Source organism: Pteropus vampyrus, unplaced genomic scaffold (genome assembly GCF_000151845.1).
Source record: "Pteropus vampyrus isolate Shadow unplaced genomic scaffold, Pvam_2.0 Scaffold7, whole genome shotgun sequence".
NCBI classification, from domain to species: Eukaryota; Metazoa; Chordata; class Mammalia; order Chiroptera; family Pteropodidae; genus Pteropus; species Pteropus vampyrus.
Window position 1 is genome coordinate 2,386,264 of NW_011888788.1, and position 6,779 is coordinate 2,393,042.

Consider the following 6,779-nt stretch of genomic DNA (forward strand, 5'->3'; position numbering starts at 1 on the left):
CACACACACACACACACACACACACACACACAAAATTAAATAGTAGGACTGTGCCACTGAGGACAGTTGGCAAGTTATGGGGCCAACTCAGAGTAAGGAAATCATGATACTGATAAGATGACAGTCACGTGACTCCCTGTGGAGTCCACAGGAGTTAAAAAGGGCTAGAAAGGCAAACAGAAGCCAGAGAACACCTAAATGCCCAAGGAACAAGGGCCACTGGAAGAGAACAAAAGAGAATTAGGAAAGAAAGGAGATTCTCCAAGCTCAAGATTTCAAAAGTGCCATCTGGGAGATGACAAGGCCCAGGAAAGCTGACATGAACTGGAAGTAAAACTCTCTGGGAAAGATCACGTAAAGAGACAGTAAGGTCCGCAGACTGGAAGAGCCAACAGCTTAGAGATAATGTTAGAAGACACAGTGGAAAGAAAAGTAGCGAGCCATATACCAACATTCCCAAGGAACATCAGGAATGGCTGAGAGGCTGGTAGGTGGTGGCAAAAAAGTAAAGGGAAGTGGATACTGCAGATCGGCACAGACTTCAGTAATGACAGGCATGGTGGAACTAAGGCTGGAGAACACAGCCTGTTACTCTCTCTACCTGGAATGCTGTAACATAGGAGAATTCCTGCTCATATTTCAGATCCTTGTTTAAACTATCAGTTCCTCAGCAACTGCTTTCCAGACCCCTCAAAATCCAAATCAAATTGCTCACCTGCCTTTGCTGATCCCTCCAAAGCAATGACCACAATTTATACCAAGTATCCTTCTTTATTCAAATTTATGCTGTTCTTGAGTTCTTGCAGTGAGGAGTCCACACATTTCTGAATCTATTTGGTTCCTAAGTTTTGACTAGCAGAAAATAAGATTTCAGAGTGAAGGGAAGGCCTAAAAATATATCCAGTGGGCCACCACCAGTTCAGGAAGGCAGGTTCTCTCGAGTATTGGTTTCAAGACACCTTAGCCGCACATACATAAACGTAGTCTGCTTGGCTGTAAGAATTCCTAATGCTATCAAGATTCCTTTTTTTATTTTGATGTTATTCTGTCCTGCTAATGGTAACATAATCATGTATAAGCTTTCTGGTAAAAAATGTGAAAAATCCAAAAGAGTGTAAAAAAAATTAAAATATCATTTGTAATTCATTCAACAAATCATAAGATTACTGAATAATTTTTTTAATGTCCCTTTAGCAGACAGGTACTTGTATATATACTGCTTATAGGAATAACAATTGAACATTTCTAGATGGTCATTTAACACCATTAATCAAAAGCTAAAAATACACATAAACTTCGACCCAACAATTCTACTCTTAAGAAATTTATCATAAAAAGAGTAATTAAAGTAGGCTCAGATTTTTCATTATGAGAATGTTGACTAAAATAGTGCTTAGAATAATCCCAAACTGGAGGGAAAAAATATTAATGTCTAAAAATAGAAAACTGGTGGGGTAAGCTGTGGGTACATGCTTCTAACAAAATATTGTGGGGATTAAAAAATTGTTAATAGAAGTACTCACTGACATGGAAATGTAGTGAGTGGACCACTGAGTGGAGGAAAAGGCAGATTACAAAGCATACGCAATAATCTCATTGTAGTGTGTACACACACACACACACACACACACACACACACACATACACACTGAAGGAAAAATACCAAAATTGCAAGTGAATATCTACAGGGAATAGGATTATAAGTGGCTTTTTGCTCTCATTTTTCTACAATGTGTATATATCATTTTAATCTTTAAAGCCTAAGGATGATACTGAAATAAACAAACTAGGAGAATATGCTGTACTCAAAACCAGTGGGAGGTAAACAAAACAAAACAAAACAAAACAAAACAAAACTGAACGCACCACATGGATGTAGTCAACGCACTCCAAAGCAGCAGCAGGCTGGGTCAGCGCTCCTCCGAAAACAGACACTCAAGGCCCGTTTCCGAGGTCTTGCTGCCGGCACCTGAGTAACTAAGGAAACTGGAGGTGTGGTCGAAGATAGGCACTCTCGATGTTCTGTGAACCTACTGTGCTTAGGGACTCCTGATTTTTCTGTATTTCTTCATATCCTTTTACTCTCTACCAAAGGCCATTTTTATCTGACAAAAGTACTGTACTTCTTCACATTTTCCTATTCTTTATTTTTTAAATCCATTGTTTATTTTTTAAAAAAATGAGAAATATTCACTGGACTCTTTACTTTAACGTGTCTACAATTACAAGCTACAAAACATACTTGTGATTCTTGGGTAAAAAAAGAAAATGACTTTTAAAAAATTATATATATATATATGTATACATTTAAAATGTTAAATTTTTTTTTCTTCTTGAGCCAGGAAAGTAACATCTAGAAATACTGCCTACCAATCAATTTACCTGTTGAACTGGTTCAGAAGCATTTCCAGGCAACAAGAAACCTCTTGATTTGACAGGAAAAAAATGAGAAAGGGGAAGCTGACAGAAGCATCATTTGACTGTGAGTATACATTTATTATGCAGTTCGTGAATGGAAGTGGTTTACATTATGAAATACCCCAAAATCTAGAAGCTTACAAGCTGAGAACATACTACTCAGCAGCAATAAAGCAATGTAGGCCCTGAGCTGTGCCACTGCCCCACGTGACTACTGAGCACCTGATATGTGGTACAGCCAACTGGGAGGTGCTGTAAGTATAAAGTACACACCAGACTTCAAAGAGTTACTTACCATGGGGGAAAAAAAGTAAAATATCTCATTAATAATTTTTATGTTGATTACTTGAAGTGATATTTTTATATGTTAGATTATAAAATATACTACTAAAAATTAATTTTACCTGTTTATTTTTTCCTTTAATTAATACAGCAATTAAAAAATTATATGTGATTTTTTTTTAATATAACTGTATTGGGCAGAACTGGTCTAAAAACAGTGTATGTGAGGAAAAAGAAAAGTAAATCATAACCAGACTCCACCCAAAGAATGTGTTCTGATACTCTGACTTCACAAACTCACATACACACAACACAGGCAAGGCCATATATCTTAGTCCAAACATCGGAACAAACTCTGTATTACTATCTTACACAATCAGCTCTGCAGCCTGCACTGATGGAGGGGAGCAGGTGCCATAACCTAATTTCTCACAGTCACAGCACTGGGAGAAGGAGAGAGGGAGCCAGATGTGAAAAAGGCCAAAGCAGAAATTCATGTGCTAACAAGCACAAGCTGAAAAGTCATGAGGGGAGCTGAGGCTCTTTGCCGGAAGCTCGGAAGCAGCAAGAAATCTAATGAAAACAGAAGGTCCATCCAAGAGTAAACACTACTCAAAACCAGACAGGCTTTCTCACTACTGACTTGAAGGTTCTGGTCCTGTATGGCAAACCTAAAACGAAGTAATACCTGTACTTAAAAAGAATTATCATTAGAAGAAATAGGACAGATTTACTGAGATTTTCCCATACCAAACAGAAAGTCAGCGAACAACTCAGACAATTTATAAACATCTGGTCTTAATTCAACACTGACACATTGATTTTAAAATCAACTGAAAAGGCTGGAATTGTTCTAATATGCTTAAAATCACTTTCGCAGTAACTGTTACACAACTCTTCCTTACCTTCTTTATAAGCTCTGATCATTAGTGTTTACATAGGGTTTTGAAACTACCCAATTGTTCCTGTAAATATTTAATTCTCTTGTTGCTATAAACGACAACTATAAACAACACAGCATTTCTATATAACATGTTTTAGTCATGAGAAAGTGGGATGCTGACGTCAACAGCACAGTGTATAAACCGAAAACACAAGAATTACCAGAGAGCCTTTCAGAAATCAGCCACCAATAAAATAGACATTTTTCCTCACTACTCAAAGTTTTTGATCCAGTTTATATCCGCGTCCCTCTGCATATGTGGATCACTTCTAAAATGAGCCTGTATCACAACCAGGACCATGGTCTGCAGGTCCCAGGTACTGGACAGAGCTGCTGTTCTCAGGTATGAATGCCCAGGCAGTGAACTATCGCCTGTATATCCTTGTTAACAAAGACAAAAGATGCTAACTAGCAAGCTTTCTCTTTTCTGTTTAGTAAGAGATTAACATTTGGGGATCTATACTGCCGTGTCAAAGAAAATGGAATAAACCAATCATTCGGCCAGTTTCATGCACTGCCACAACAGTCTGAACATTAAGATGGAAACGGAGTGACATGAAGCAACTGACTGTCTAACTGGACAGGCCAGGACAACTGGGGGATTAGACACGTGCTAATGATCGAACTGTGCACGAGAGCTCAGAGAAACAGGAACTCAACAAGGCTTGAAATGGTCAGAAATGACATTCGGGTCAGCCTTGAAGGACAGAGAGTCTTGAATGGGAGGCCATCATGAAGTCCAGAGGCCACCATGGAGCCCAGAGCATATTGTGGAGGGTGGAGGAAGAAACCCCTAAAGAGGGCAAAGGACTCTCAAAAGTCCAATGCAAATGCGACATAACTTTAGGAAACATGAGTTTCTGAGCCGGTGATGAGAACAGAAAGATTCTACTGCTGGACGATCTCAAGATGAAAGATCAAGAAACTACTGTGTTAATCCAAGTGTACGGATCTTGGCAACTGGGACGATAAAAGCAACAACGAGAAAAAAAGATGGACAGAAGCAGCAATGTCAACGAAAAAGAATACTTAGAGACTTGGTATCAAAGATTAGCTCTTAAAAAGAACAAGAGTGTCCCCTTCAGAAATAAGTAAGGAAATGGGCAAGTAATGACTGAGGTCTGGACCCGCTGAATTTGAGCTGGTCATGCCATGTATGTTTGACAAGTGCCTACTAAAGACCACCAGAGATGTGAGAGAGAAGCTCTGTGAAAGAATAGAGGAGAGAGATATAAGTGAATTGAAATATAAAGGTGGTAACTGAAAGTCTGAGAGTTGGGAGACCGTGCATTTTGCAGCTATTCCTAGATAAAATTGTCTTCCCCTCACCTCCCTCATCATTAATAAATATAACTGTTAAGAATGCAACGCATATAATTTGATGATGCTAACCTAAGGGAAAAAAAAGGCTACACATAGAAAACAAAAAAGTGAAAGACTTACACAAAAATGTTCACAGTGATATCATTAGTTGGTGGGATCAAGAACATTTTCTTCTTCCCAATTTTTGGAATTTCCCGAGTTCTATTTATCTTTTTAAATTGCAAGCATATACTTCATTAAAAAATGAAATATTTTTTTTAAAGGAATGATCCGCTCCAAGCATTTGTAAAAGCACTTACAGCTGTAATCCTAAACGGTGAATTTTCTTGTATGTAAATTAAAAGCAACTAAAAATAACACTGACATAATACCATGTTACACCCACTATATTGAATAAATTTAGTTTTGACAAGATAAAGTGTTTGAGAAAATGTTTATCAGTAAGAGTGCAAATTCTTGCAGCTTCTCTGCAGGATAATTTGCCAATATCTATCAAAATTTAAAAACTGAAAAACCTTATGACTATGCCCAACAATTTTGTTGCCAGGAATTTACCTATGGATATTCTCCCCAAGATATGTACAAGAAATTTCACTGCAGTATTGTTTATAATCGCGAAAAAATTAAAATAAGCAAAATGCCCATCAAGCTTTGGGATGAGGAAGAGAGTAGGAGGAAAGGAAGAAAGAAAAAAGAATGTGTGCCTTAGTAACGTACATGTACTTAGTGTCGCTGCTTAAATTGTAGAATGTTTGAAAAACAGTGAGGGAACACATCTTAAATCTCTGTACACACAGGACTCATAACTGTGACCCTGACCAGGAGTACCGACAGCAGGACCCACTCAAAAGTTTGCTGATAAGAAAAATGAATATTTACCTCCTACCTTGTTATCAGGATAAGTGGCAAGATTGTGCCTGTTTGTTTTCTGGTTTAATCTATGTGGAATGTGGCCTAAAGAAGTTCATTACCTTTTCATTAGCATTAACCTAACAATTATTCCCAGGACTGCGTTTAGACTGTTGCTGATTCGTGCAAAGGGTGACATCAAGCACAAATGAGTTCTAACCCTACAAGACTACAAGCTGTCAGCACAACTCTATCATGAAAACGCAGAACGAGAAATACTGTTTCATACGCACCTAAATGCCAGGACGTGGACCTGTCCATATGCTTTCTGTTATACACCGCTGAGCTCCATTTCCTTACGCTGTCGAGGTCCAAGCTTGAATCCACACAGGGAATCCCAGTTAGCGAGTCAAGACCTAGCTAGAGAAAAACAAATGGTTAAGTAAAAATAGAGTAAAGATAACCTAGCAGGAGGCACGCCGCATGAATGGTGTCTACATCACGCTCCTCCGTGCCCAATCCTAGAACTTTCTCTATTACTTCACTCCTAAGGAACATTTCCAAGGTCCCAGCCCATTCCTGGGCAGGATCACAGACTGCGCCTTTGGTCCCTTAAATATCAACTCTCTGCACAAAATATTTTGGAAAATGGTATTTGAGAACATCTAGAAAACGTAATTTTACATGCAGTTGGGTTTTATTCCTTGACAATTTTTTAGTTCCACATTGCCTAGCACAGGGCCTTGATTTAAAAAAAAATTTAAGGACTTTTTTAGTTCTGTGCGCCAGGCATTGGGCTACATACACATCATATGTGCATAACTTCATCTTCGCCACAACCCTTGGGAACCACTGGGCTCATGCTTTACAGGTAAGAAAACCCAAGAGCGGTGAGGCCCCCTGGTCAAGTCCTGGAGCTTCTAAGAGATGTGACAGCACAGGTAACAAAGACCATTAGGAATAC

General features: G+C 38.6%; 1 protein-coding gene across 1 annotated transcript in view; it reads right to left on the reverse strand.

The window, feature by feature from the left end:
• SLC23A2 (solute carrier family 23 member 2) overlaps positions 1 to 6,235 on the reverse strand; it is a 101,381-nt gene extending 95,146 nt beyond the window's left edge. Inside the window, exon 1 of the mRNA XM_011369975.2 lies at positions 6,109 to 6,235. The gene's annotated coding sequence lies outside the window, so the exon portion shown is untranslated. The remainder of the gene's footprint in view (positions 1 to 6,108) is intronic.
• Between the last annotated feature and the right edge of the window lie 544 nt (positions 6,236 to 6,779).